The sequence below is a fragment of the Eptesicus fuscus genome, chromosome 14 (genome assembly GCF_027574615.1).
Source record: "Eptesicus fuscus isolate TK198812 chromosome 14, DD_ASM_mEF_20220401, whole genome shotgun sequence".
NCBI lineage: Eukaryota > Metazoa > Chordata > Mammalia > Chiroptera > Vespertilionidae > Eptesicus > Eptesicus fuscus.
Window position 1 is genome coordinate 4140938 of NC_072486.1, and position 12704 is coordinate 4153641.

Here is a 12704-nt window from a genome sequence, read left to right on the forward strand (position 1 = left end):
CCCTGAGCCTGCCATGTCTATTAAGCATCTTTACAGTCATATACAGGTCAAAGCCACTTGGCCGCCCCTTCACAACATCTGGAGGTTAAGTGCCACCACCTGGCCTCTCCTACTTCAGGGCCCCGTTGTCCCCATTGCCACCAACAAGCCCAAGCCTCCATGACACTTCCTCCTGCCATCACAGCCCTACTTGGCAGAGGAGAGCCAACACTGAATTTCCGGATGAAGCGGGTCTTCTCACTCTCACTCTCCCAACGACCTTGGTGAATGGTAAAGCCTCCAAGAATACCCTGAGAGGTCATCTGGCTTCACATGTTACAGCCACCCCCGAATACCCACGCTCATGAACATTTTACCCCCTTGCTCCACCCTCTGCATAGCAATTCTGGCGTTTCCGTTTCTCTCTGCTTCGGCAGCACCTTTCTCCACCTTTCTAGGAGACACCCAAGAAATGAGCTTGCGCCATCTTCTGAGGTCCTTGTCGGGGTATTGCATCTCACATCCCAAGAGCATTTCCTCAGGTCAATGAAACCTCCCTTATTCAATCTTATGTTGTGGTCCCCTTGGGCTAGGACCCTCACAATGCAGCCCCTGGGTGCTCCACCAGCTTCTAGTGCATGCTGGTGAATTCTTGCAGCTACGCCCCATTCTCCCTTCTCAGGCCCAGCAGGTCCCGAGCTGGGTTAAGCTGCAACTTAATCCTCCTTATTGATCTGGGGGCCAGAAGTGGAAGTAGGGGGAGGTCCCAAGGGAGATTCTTATAGCCCCGAGGGACGGATGGTCTTTCCCTAAGGGGATGGGTTAGGTTTTGGCTTTCCTACTGTAGGAGATCTAAAGAGGCCTCTGAGTTCTACTGAAGAAACCTTCTGGTCTACATAGTTTTTAATTGTTAACTGTCCTCAGCTTCTCATGAATCCCTTGTAGGCAATCAACAAAACATAACAACCAGCCAATATCATTGTCTTTGTGAACATTGTTCTTCCCACTCATGTTCAAAGCCTGAATCACCGCAGCTTCAGGTCTGCTCCACCAAAGCATTCCTGCACATCCCCACCAGGGAAGGCTTTAGCAATCGGCTCATCCTCCTGTACCAGGGACTCCCCCACCCACCGCCCCATCTCTGCCTGCTCTCCCCCAATCTCCTGGCCCTTCTGTGTCAGCAGCGCCCCCTGCAGAGGTAGACACTGAGACTCACTTAGGAGTGCAGAAGTACCACGTTCTGAAGGGAAAGAGAGGCAGCAAGACGGGGCAAGAAGAGCCCAAACCACAGTGCGGGTCTTTGGTCTGATTCTGCATTTCAGGTGCTTCTTTCCGGTAGAAATGGCCCTGCCTCACAATCCCACTCAGTCATTGGCTGGGTCCACCCTAGAACGAGGTGAGAGTTCAAAAGCAAAGCAGACCCGCAGAAAGCTAACAGCCAACCACTTTCCCCAGCCGGCAACCTCAAGGGCGGGGCCCACCTGTGTGTGGCCTCTTGCCTCTGTTCACTGCCCATGGCAAGATGCCAGCTGCACCGGGTGTTGTGGCTCTCAGTGGTTGATCTCCACCGGACCACACCTCCAGGTTCTTGGCATCGTGGTGACACCTGGTATTTCTGCACATGCGGAGACGGCTTTTGGCGTTGGCTCTCTAGCCTCTGTTTTTGTGGGGGGATTCAGGAAGACCCCCAGACTAGACTGCCATTGGTGCCACCTTCCCAGAATCAGCGGGGGGTGATTTTTCCAAGGAAATGTGGAACGCTCAATGAGAAATTCGCCATCTGCGTGTCAGTTACAGCAAATCTAGCAGCTGAAGGACTGTCATCAGGAAAGAAGACATTTAAAACAAGATGTAAGTGCCAGGTTGTCATATAGATCTTTCCTTGTTTTAAACCAAGAAAGTGATGTGCCTGAAACAGATTCAAAATTAACTAAATGACCTTGTGACTTCTTTCTACCTGTCACATCCCACCGCACAAATTGCATAGACATGGGAGATTAGAGTGAAGAATAAGTACAATGGCAAAAAAAAAAAAAAAGAGAGAGAGAGAAATTGAATTTGCACAAATGTTCACTTTTGAAAATGGAAGGAAGTTTATGCTTGTTATTTCACTAACCGAAATTAAAGGCTCCAGCCAATTAAAGCTGCAACAACACGGGGACAGCTAGCTGTGGAATGAGCAGAGGGAGAGCAGCAGTTCTCTCCGTGTCTGCAAACCGAAGGGTACACAAGGCTCCGTTTTAGATGTTAGGCTGAAAAAATAATGAATCTCAGGGCTTTCATGATTTTGTACCAATTTCTTCCGTTTTAGAGTCCTTTCGTCCTTTTAGGACATTTTCCCTCAGGAATGTGGCAGGTGCGGCCAGATGTGCGGCCTGTGCAGTCAGTCCCCACATGGATGAGCCTTTGAGGGGCTGCTCTGCCTTCCCTCTCCCAGGCACATGCTTTCCATAAGCAGCCTGCCCACCCCGTGGGCGCCAGGCTGGTTCAGTGGGAGGGGAGGGGCTTTGGCAAGCCTGGGCCGACCTGGATCGAAACCAGCTCTACTTCTTCATGGAGGGGCACTGGGCGAGTCGCCTAAACTCTGAGCCCGATTCCTCTTCTGCACGTAGCCTAGAAGCTCTATTGAACTCGCCCCACTATAACTCTCCTGCTCAGAGCCTACCTATTCTTCAAGCCCAATCTCAAGAGCGCCCCCTCTGGGATCCTGGCTGGCTCTCCGGGTTAAGTAAAATGTGTCTCCCACCCCCCGACTCTGTGCAATACTATATTTATAATTCTTGAGAAATTTCTCATTTTGTGTTATTTTATTTCTGCCCTTCTCTTATCCATCAACTAGAATTTAACCTCCTTGGGGGTCCTGGACTGACCCTGACCTATCTGGGTGCCTCTGGAATACTTCCACCAGCCCTAGAAATCTTACACCAGATAAGCAATGACCGTCTGTCCCACTCCATTGGATCCTAGGGACACAAGGATGTCGAAGCAAACGGACAATGTGGCTGGTGCCTCATTTCGTATAAAGCCACTCCCTGTTCGCTTTAAAATCTCACTGTGCTGCTCCTGTTTCTCAGCATCCCCTCCCCGCTCCCCAGGAGACCCTTTCTCAATGAATAAAGTCTCCCCAGTCACAGAATAAAGGACTGGCACTTTCATTTCAAAGCACTGATGTCTCTCTGCATAAAGCCCCCAATAACCTTGAACTCCTTTTCTGACATTTCACGTCTTGATCCTTTCCAATGCAAATAGTCAATCAAAGGGAAACCATTGTGAAAGGGCTTATCTTTTAGGGTGTTCTCACTTTGATGAAGAAAGACACTATGATATGATTTTTTTTTTTACTAGTCATTTCTTCTCTTAAGCCAGAGTCCTCATTGAATTCTACTAAATATAGTTCCCTTATGTCTTTTTGCAACTTAACACCATTTATAATCGCTATAAATAATTCTGAATTAAGTATACAATGTATATTAAACTATCTTTCCTCTGTCCCTTATATAAAGTTAAAATGTTGCCCGCCCAGTGTGCTAAGTGGTTGAGTGTCGACCTCTGAACCAGGAGGTCACCATTCAATTCCCATTCATCAGAGCACATGCCCAGGTTGCAGGCTCAGTCCCCAGTATGGGGCATGTAGGAGGCAGCCGATCAATGATTCTCTCTCATCATTGATGTTTCTCTCTCTCTCTCTCTCTCTCTCTCTCTCTCTCTCTCACTCTCCCTTTCTCTCTGAAATCAATAAAAATACATTAAACAATGATAAAGTTAAAATGTTTTCCCAAACAGTGCAGTGCATCCTTTAGCTGCGCGGAAATATACACGTGGAACGTAAGGGGAGCCCTGCATGGAACGCCTTAGGCCACCTGGTTCTGGGTGAGCAAGAACCCACAGGTCACCCCACTGTGGCATTTTATGTAAAGGTGCCGTGGTAAATTCAGCCTGGGCGTTCCAAGTATTACCCTCTCTCGGGCTATAGCCACTTGTGTGGATGGATGGGCCGTTTGGCTCAGCTCTCTTATTACCAGTATCCACCAAGAAATGGGGTTTTAGAATGATAATCGACTTGCTAGTAAGTAAACAAAATGGTCAAACAAATGTTACACAGTTTGTCTTTTTATAACTTCCTTTGGAGTATTACTCTCCTTTCATAAAAGTGACTTTTCCCAACTTGTTGAGTTATATATTTTCATTTCCTAATGCTATTGAATTTATGAATATGATTCATCATTTCTAATCAATGAAAGTGTGCTGTGGTTTGGCTAAACAGCAACTAAAGTTTAATTAAGTTTTCGGTCTCTGTGGAGGGAAAGTCATTCATTCTATAAGGAAAAGAAAAATTCATCACTTGGGAGATTTTACGTGATTAAAAACGTACACCATTATTTGACTGGGTATCATTGCTTTGGTAAGCTGTTCCAACCCATCAATCTAAGAGCATTCTATGTTTCAATGACAGGGTTGTGCTAATATGTAAGAGGGGGGCCACTCTCTGATGTGTCTGTGCCTCAGTCTCTCCTATTGCAAAGTGGCAAGAAAATGTGTTTTCCTGTTCTATCCTGAGAATCATGACTGATGTATTAGGACATTTTGTCACACACAGAGTTCTATAAATATATTAATGACACTCTCTTTGCCAACCATTCTGCAGAAATGGAAGTTCGTTATATTTAGATTTACAAACATCAGGTTTTTTAAATTAATTGCTACTTCCAAAGAACTCTTTACCTCTTTGGACAGAATGAAGAAATACATAATTTTTCATGGAGCTTTGCCTAAATTTAGTAACATCTTAATATTTAAATTAAAAAATATATATTTTCTTATGATTTTTAGAGAGAGAAGAAGAGAAAGAAAGAAACATCAATAGGCTGCCTCCCGCATGCACTCTGCCCGGGGTTTGAGCCCAAAACCTGGGCGTGTGCCCTAACTGGGAATTGAATGGGCGACCTCATGGTGCCTGGGAGGACGCTCAACCAACTGAGCCACACCGTCCAGGGCAGTGCTTGAATTTCCTGAAGGACCGATTTCATCAGATGTAGATGTCAAGCTGCCCGGTGGAGGAATCATTTGTACCACCGGGAGAGGTAAACCGCAAGTCCCAGGATGCAGCGGTCCCCAGTGCAGGCCTCAGTCAGACCCAGGTTCAGAGTCCTGCTTAAGCATTTACAAGCAATCCGAGCAACTATATAATGTCATACCTATGCTATTAATAAGGCAATGGTGTTTTAGCTTTACTCTACGATGCAAGAATACATTCTTTCCTAAGGCTTTGATTGCTTCACAGCTTAATGGAAAGTAGTTCCTCTTAATACATATCACTCCTGTTTTCCTGGTGGGTTTGTAAGATATAACAAACTCTGCAAGGCAGTGAAATGACTAGGGTTTCTTTGGCAAGAAAGGAAAATCTTCCTTTTTGACCAAGAATAGAACTCTGGGCGCAGAGTTTACCCACCAGGTCATCTAGGTCAATGCTTCCCTTGATGGGTCGTTATCACAGCCATAGGCTTATCTCCTCCAACAGGAATATAAAAAAGTGCTTGTCAATCAGAGGAACTGTAGTCCCAGGGTGCGTGAGTGCGTGCACACACACACACACACACACACACACACACACACACACACTTTGTAACAGTCAAAAGTGACCAATTTCCAGATACTCCTCGATTCCTAACTCATTCATTGTAGAACATAATGAGATTCCATGATTTGGTGGATGCTCCTAGGCTGTCTGTTGAAGGTCCAGCCTCCTGTCACTCTGTATGCTTTCCTTAAACCCCTCTTTGTTCAAAGAGCAGAATTACGTCAAGGTTCATCTGAAAAGCCACTAAAATCCCTTCTTTCGGACATGAAGCTAGAAATAGAGGGAATATGTGTTATAAAGTTCCTTAACTTTACATACTAGTTGCACTCTTCAGTTGATGGCTATGTGGGGTCCATGGCCTTTGATCCCAGAGCCTTAGGTGTGACATACACCTGGCAGGCTGGCAGAAGCCTTGCATCTAATGAAAGTCAGCCTGCCTGAGGGGACATGGGGCTTAAGCTGACATACTTAATTTTACATGGAGACTAAGAGGCAAACTCCATCACATCCAATAGACATCGTCAATGAAAACCTCCAATAGCAGGTTACACATGTCAGACACAACCAGATAAATAATAAATGTTAATATGTAACTGAGGATACTGCTCAGAACACAGCACAGAGAAATAAACAGGTTATAATTAGAAATAAAGATAAAAAGACACAAAGGACAAAATAAGGCCTAATAGCAAGCAAAACAGGAGACACAAAAGGAGAAAAGGGAGGATCTGATTGGAAGCAGCAGTGAACAAGAATTTCTGAGTTGATGGACTGTATATGTTTGATGGACTGTATATGTTCTCCAACTCAGGAAGCTCACCAGATCCCAAGGAGAATAAATATAAATACATTCACAACATGATTATAGCAAAGCTGCAGATGTAATAGCAGCTTAAGAGCAAGTATAAATTAGTTAAAAGGAATAAAGGTTAGACTGGCAGCTGACGTAACAATGACAAAGGAAGAGACAGCAGAAAATGGATCTCTAATGTCCTGAAGACAACTCTTAGCACTAGAGTTTTATACACAATAAAGATTGTGCTTTTGAAAAAAAAGAAAACTGAATCAAAGAGTAGAATGAAAGAAATGAAGGAATTGAAGGAATTGTAAGTAAATATAAATTCAAGAATAATAAAAATTAGGTTGAACCCTACTGGTACGTACATATGATTCAGCCTAACAACAGAAACTAACTTGGGGGATGTTAAAAATCAAATGGGTGGATCTATATATTTGGCCACGCCCATCCAATTGTATACTTAACATGTGTGCATTTTCTTGTATATAAATGATAGCCCAGAAGTTTAGTTTTTAAACAAACAGAATTAGAATACCATATAGAAGAACAACTCAAAGACCATTTATTACACTTAAAGCATTCTGATATATCTCTATTGTTTGGGAGGAGGACAGGAATAATGTGTAATGTTAGACTGTATCAAGGCAAGCATGCATGCGCAGTGAACACGAAAGGAAATACTAAAAGAACAAAAACAGAATGTCAGCCCAGGTGTGCAGGGACAGGGTGTTCCTCATCCCTCCTGTGTGTAACTTTAAAAATAGAACCGAGGCATAGAGACCTGGCGGGGGTGCCGGCGATGAGAGTCACCTAGACCATCCAGAAAGCTTTCATTAGAAGGGGATGGAAATGAAAACAAAAATTAAACGAAACAAAAACAGAGGCCACGCAGAGCCTAGAGGATGGGTCTCCAGGTCAGGATGTGAGGGATATTTTTCCAGATCATGAGATAGAATCTCCAAGAGGTTAGCCACTTCCTGGAACACAGAAGATGAGATGCGCCAGAGGCCTGGCACAGGGCAAGGTGCGGGTGCTCGGGTAAAGAACGTCGGTCTGCGGGGAATGCACAGGGTCCTGCAGGTAAGAGGAGCTGCAGATTACAGCTCGTAGACCGATGTGCCAGGCTTTAGAGAAGTGGAAAACCTCTGCGCATTTCCGGGCCGGGCACTGGGGTCTAGAGAAACTGGTGTTCGTGCCCCATTTGTATTCCCGAACAAGCAACTGTTACCACATAATTACATTTTTCACACCAGAGACAAAGATTTATGGCGCACCTTGAAAAATGCTTTTAAAAAATGTGCAATTCAGGACAATTATTTCAGTTAAGGTAGCTAATTGGGTACTTCGGGTATTTAATGTGTTTGCATGCTTAATTAACTATAATTTATTTAAAAGTACTCAAATATCAAATTACGGTGGGATGCATTTGAAGCTAAATTATTCTTTTAATAAGTGTTATTTCTGTCCATTTCTTTTGCAGTGCAAAGTAAAGCTAAAATTCTATTCCATTAAAGGGATATCATCAAGTGGAACTAAAAACACAAAGTTTAAATAAAAAAAAAAGAACAGGAATAAAATGTTGAAACTAAATCAAAACATATTAATGACTTATTCAAGAACTACAAGATAAACAGTTTAATCCAAGTTAGGATAATTCACAAATGAAATAACAGCAGTGGGGGGTGGTAGAAGGTGTGACAAACTAAGTGAGACTACTTAGATGGTTAAATAGCACTTTATTGCTGACAACTCCTTCCTGTCTCTTGATCTCAGTATTCACATCTGCACCACGGGCTTCTGCGGTCACCGTCCAACGCTAACATTCTTAGACGCTAACGGACCAGACTTCATTAAGCGAAAGCCCTTTGGCTCAGGGCCAGCGGTCATCTGATAGACCTGGATCTTCAGAGCGGCCTGTGCACCCCTCCCCGGGTCAAGTGCTTACTGCTAAAAGCCTAAACTCTTCTCTGCGAAGCTGGGGAAATCAACCGGACGGTGTGTGGAGCTGCAATGGACATGGACGTATTTGAATGAGTTCAGTTTACCAGTTGCGAGGCAGGGAGAGCGGAAGCACCACTGCCCTCCTGTTTAGTAGAGCAAATCCCGAGAGGAAGCGCCTGCGCACCAGGAATGCGGCTCCAGGCCCAGGTCCTTACTCTCTGAAATCCCTTCCCCCGCCCCAATTCTTATTGAAGGTGGTGTCCTAAATCTGGCGCCCTTAGTTCTTACCTGGAAGCAAGAGCCTCCTAATGCCTCCTGCCCTCTCCACCCACCCACTTCCCTCAAAGCTATAAAGGGTCAAGAGCATATGTAAACGAGACTGTGTTAAAAATCTTACTGGCTGCCCCGTGCTTTTAAACAAAATCCACAATCGTTAGCGTGGCATCCAAGGTCCTTGAAGATCTGAACCGTGACCATTTCTTCAGGCATCTCATTACTCCCATTTTAATAACTCGATGCTCCATCCATTCCAAGCTATTTCATCCCCAGAGCCCCGAACCTTGCACGCGATGCTTGGATTGCCTGACAGTCCCTGTAATTTCCACTCTGCACATCCCTTTTCTGCTTGGTTCACTCCGCGCTTCCGAAATCTCCAGAACACTGTGTTGACAATCGCTGGAGCCTATCCCACGGTACTGTCATCATTTACTGTCTGAAAGGTTTTCTCCACTGGACTGTAAACTCTTTGAAGACATGTGCAATGTTTTAATCAGCTGTGCTCCCAGGCCTACTACCACATTTTCTGAGAGTAGAAGGTGTATAATATGTTGTGACTGAATAAATATCTACTTGTGAATTTTGTAAGAAGATGAAATAACCAAACCAAAACCCTCCGTGTAAGATTTTAGGATACTCAGGTTTAAATCTTCACACCTTTTCTGCAACTTCGAGGATTCCAAATTATATAATATTTATGAATAATGGGCCCACCTGAGTTAGAGAAATAGAAAAAAAAAAAAAAAACCTGAATAGTGAGGGTATTTTCTGCAAATAAAGGTTTTCATGAAAACTAAATGATATTTCCTGAAAATTGTTTTTGATGGTAAATGAATATTTGTCAGTAAGCATTGTTATTTAATTAATGTATAGCCTTTGCTAGCAGAGCTGTATTTCTTGGTTTTATTACAAAATGTAACAATACCTATAAGGATGTCTTCAAAATATTGTTTAGTGTTGGGTTAGGGGGAGAGCCAGTTGTGAGGAGGACGGTACCTGAGAGTCTAAGATCAAGAATAAGGGTAGAGCCCTAACCAGTTTGGCTCAGTGGATAGAGCATCGGCCTGCGGACTGAAGGGTCCCAGGTTCGATTCTGGTCAAGGGGCATGTACCTTGGTTGTGGGCACATCCCCAGTAGGGAGGTGTGCAGGAGGCAGCTGATCGATGTTTCTGTCTCATCGATGTTTCTAACTCTCTATCCCTCTCCTTCCTCTCTGTAAAAAAAATCAATAAAATATATTTAAAAAAGAAGAATAAGGGTAGATATGATTGAAGGCGTCACTTGCTCTATTCACTGTGACTACTGACACCAAGTTACACATTTTCACAACCAGTTACACCTCCAGAATGCTAGCCATCAACGTGGTAGTAACACCTAAAATCCAGTTGTCATTTATTATGTGTCTAACACTATTTTAAACACCTTACACACAAACTTATTTATTCCTCATGACACCCGATAGGGCAAGTAAAAATATCTTCTCCGCTTTGGTGTGAGGGAACCGAGGCAGAAAAGGGTTAAGTGGGTGCTAAGTCCCATCGACCAGCAGTGGACTTAGTGCAGCCCGGCTTCGGGGGGTCTCCCTTGCACGGCTCCTGTATTTTAACAGGTAAGAGGCGGCTCCGCCTCAGGAAGCCGCTGCCAGGGTTAATCCCTGTGCAGACGGTATTACTGGCCCAGTTCTTCAGCTCTCCCTACTGTCCTGCTTTTGGCTCTTTTCCATGTGGCATTTCACCTGTCACAGATGTCTAAACCCGTGTCCCCCAAGCTCTTCTCCTGAGACCCAGCGCCATAACCACTACACCCCAAGGAAGTCCAGGATGTAACGTCACTAACTGGAATGGCTACTTACACTGTTGTGGAAAGCCCAAGGAGCAAAGGAAGCCCGTGTGCACTCCTTACGGGGACATAATGTGCTCAGGCACTCTGGAAAGCTGCTTGACAGTTTCTTACCGTTAAGCACACCCTCAGTCTGACCCAACAACTACACTTCCAGGTATGCATGCAGGCAAAGGGAAAACACAGATCCATAAATACACTTGTTCAGGAATGTTCAAGCAGCGACACCGAGAAATAATCCACGTGTCCATCAACAGAATAGATTTTTAAAAATAAACCCTTTTATTCACACAATAAAATACTACTCAGCAATGATACTGAACAAAGTATAGATACACAAGAGAGCAGGCATGAATCTCAGAAACATGACATTGAGCAAAGAAAGTCAGATGTAATTCACCGTATAACAAAGATTCCACTTATATAAAGTCCAAGGTAGACAAAACTTAGCCACAGTAATAGAAATAAGAAAAGCAGTTGCCTCTTCAAAGTGGGAGCTTTATTAGAAAGGGGTGTACTGTACGGGTTGGGGAACGTATTCTATATCTTGATAGGGGTGTGGGTTCATGGATATGGACATGTATCAAAACTCATTGAAGTCTTCCTTTAAGATATTTGCATTTCACGGTGTATGGATTTTACCTCAAAAGTACTATATTAAAAATTATGGCAGCTATCATTTTCCTTCTTCTTGCAAAATATACCAGAGGAAGAAGAGAAAAAACTCTCCTTTGGATTTCTTTCAGGAGGCAATTTTTTTTTCCATCTTCGAGATCATCATCTTAAATGGGACTCACTTAGGACTCACCGATTCTCTTTCCGTGCTCTGTATCAAGCTCTGTATGCCCACATCTCTAGGACAGATCATATTTACCATCCTAGACTCGTTTCTCTTCTTTGTCCTTGAACGCTTCTATTTTTAACTGCTCATTTCTGAGTTCCCCAGGGTCCATTAGAGACAGATTGAAGAAGCAGAGAAAGAATAAAGCACCAAGTATAGGAAAGAAAAGAAAATGCCCTGACAGCTATTATTTTATTTTGGAATTAATACTGCTTGCAGTGGTACCGGATGTCAAATAATCTACCAGCCATCCACATGCCGCCCTGAGCCCTTAGAAATAAGAAATGCCAAACATGCGATTGACTAATGGCAGTGACGGCCCCTGAGGACATACATATCCCTCAGTCGAACTTGACACAAGGCTGGTTCCTCGTGGATCCCCTCCAGACACGCGGGCACGCGGCTGCGGGGAAGTGATGGTCGGAGTTAATGAAGACTTGTCAGGGCTGGACAATGTGGAGCTGGAGTTGGCAGCTGACCGACTCTGGCATATCGGGAGGCAATCTGTCTGAGAGCCAAGCACGGACCAAACACCTGGTAGCCAGGGATGGCCAGGGCAGCTTGGGTTGGACTCCAAGCCTTGTCGCCACTTGTCATTCCATTGAAAAGCCATTAAGACTGTAAGGCGTGCTTTATTACTGCCCGTTTGTTCATTTCGCCTGCTACCGCTATCTCTCGCCATCTCCTCTCTAGCACTGGATGCCACCTACGAGGAAGAAACTTATTTTCCTGCTCTCAGTAAGCTGCAGTCGGGAGCTTGTGCGTTTCAATTTCCTCAACAACAACACCTTCCCGCACTGTAACAGGTGCTCACTTCCTAGTATTTAATGAGTGGTGAAAGGAAGTGAGGCATACATTGAGGCCAATCATCTGGTGTAATTCTGGGCCACCACAGAAGAACACCTCCTAGTCCAGGGCAGAGTAACTGGAAAGTTCCTTGCCCTGGCCGGTATGGCTCTGTTGGTTGGGCGTCCTCTTGTGTACCAGGAGGTTGCCAGTTCAATTCCTGGTCAGGGCACACACCCAGGTTGTAGGTCCAATCCCCTGGGTAGGGCGCATGCAGGAGGCAGCCAATTGATGTTGCACTCTCACATCAATGTTTCTCTCTCTTTTCCTCACCCTCTAAAAATCAATAAACTATTTTTAAAAATATTTTAAAAAAAGTAAAAGAAAAAGTCCCTCAAAGCACCCGAGGGGTCTAGATCTTCATGCACACAAGTCCTACTGACTGAAAACACCAACACTTCTCCAGGGAAACGTGAATTTTTTGATAAATAAAGACTTGGAATTGCTTCATGTCAGTTCAGATTAGTGTTTGTTCCAAAAAGAGTTTGCCACAAACTTCCAATAGAGCGTAGCACGTGTCGGTGTTTGGGGTTTGGGGCTCAGAGACCAGCGGGGCGAGGTGCTGGTGTCTGGCTTTCGCACAGGTTGGCTGGCACTGTGGACT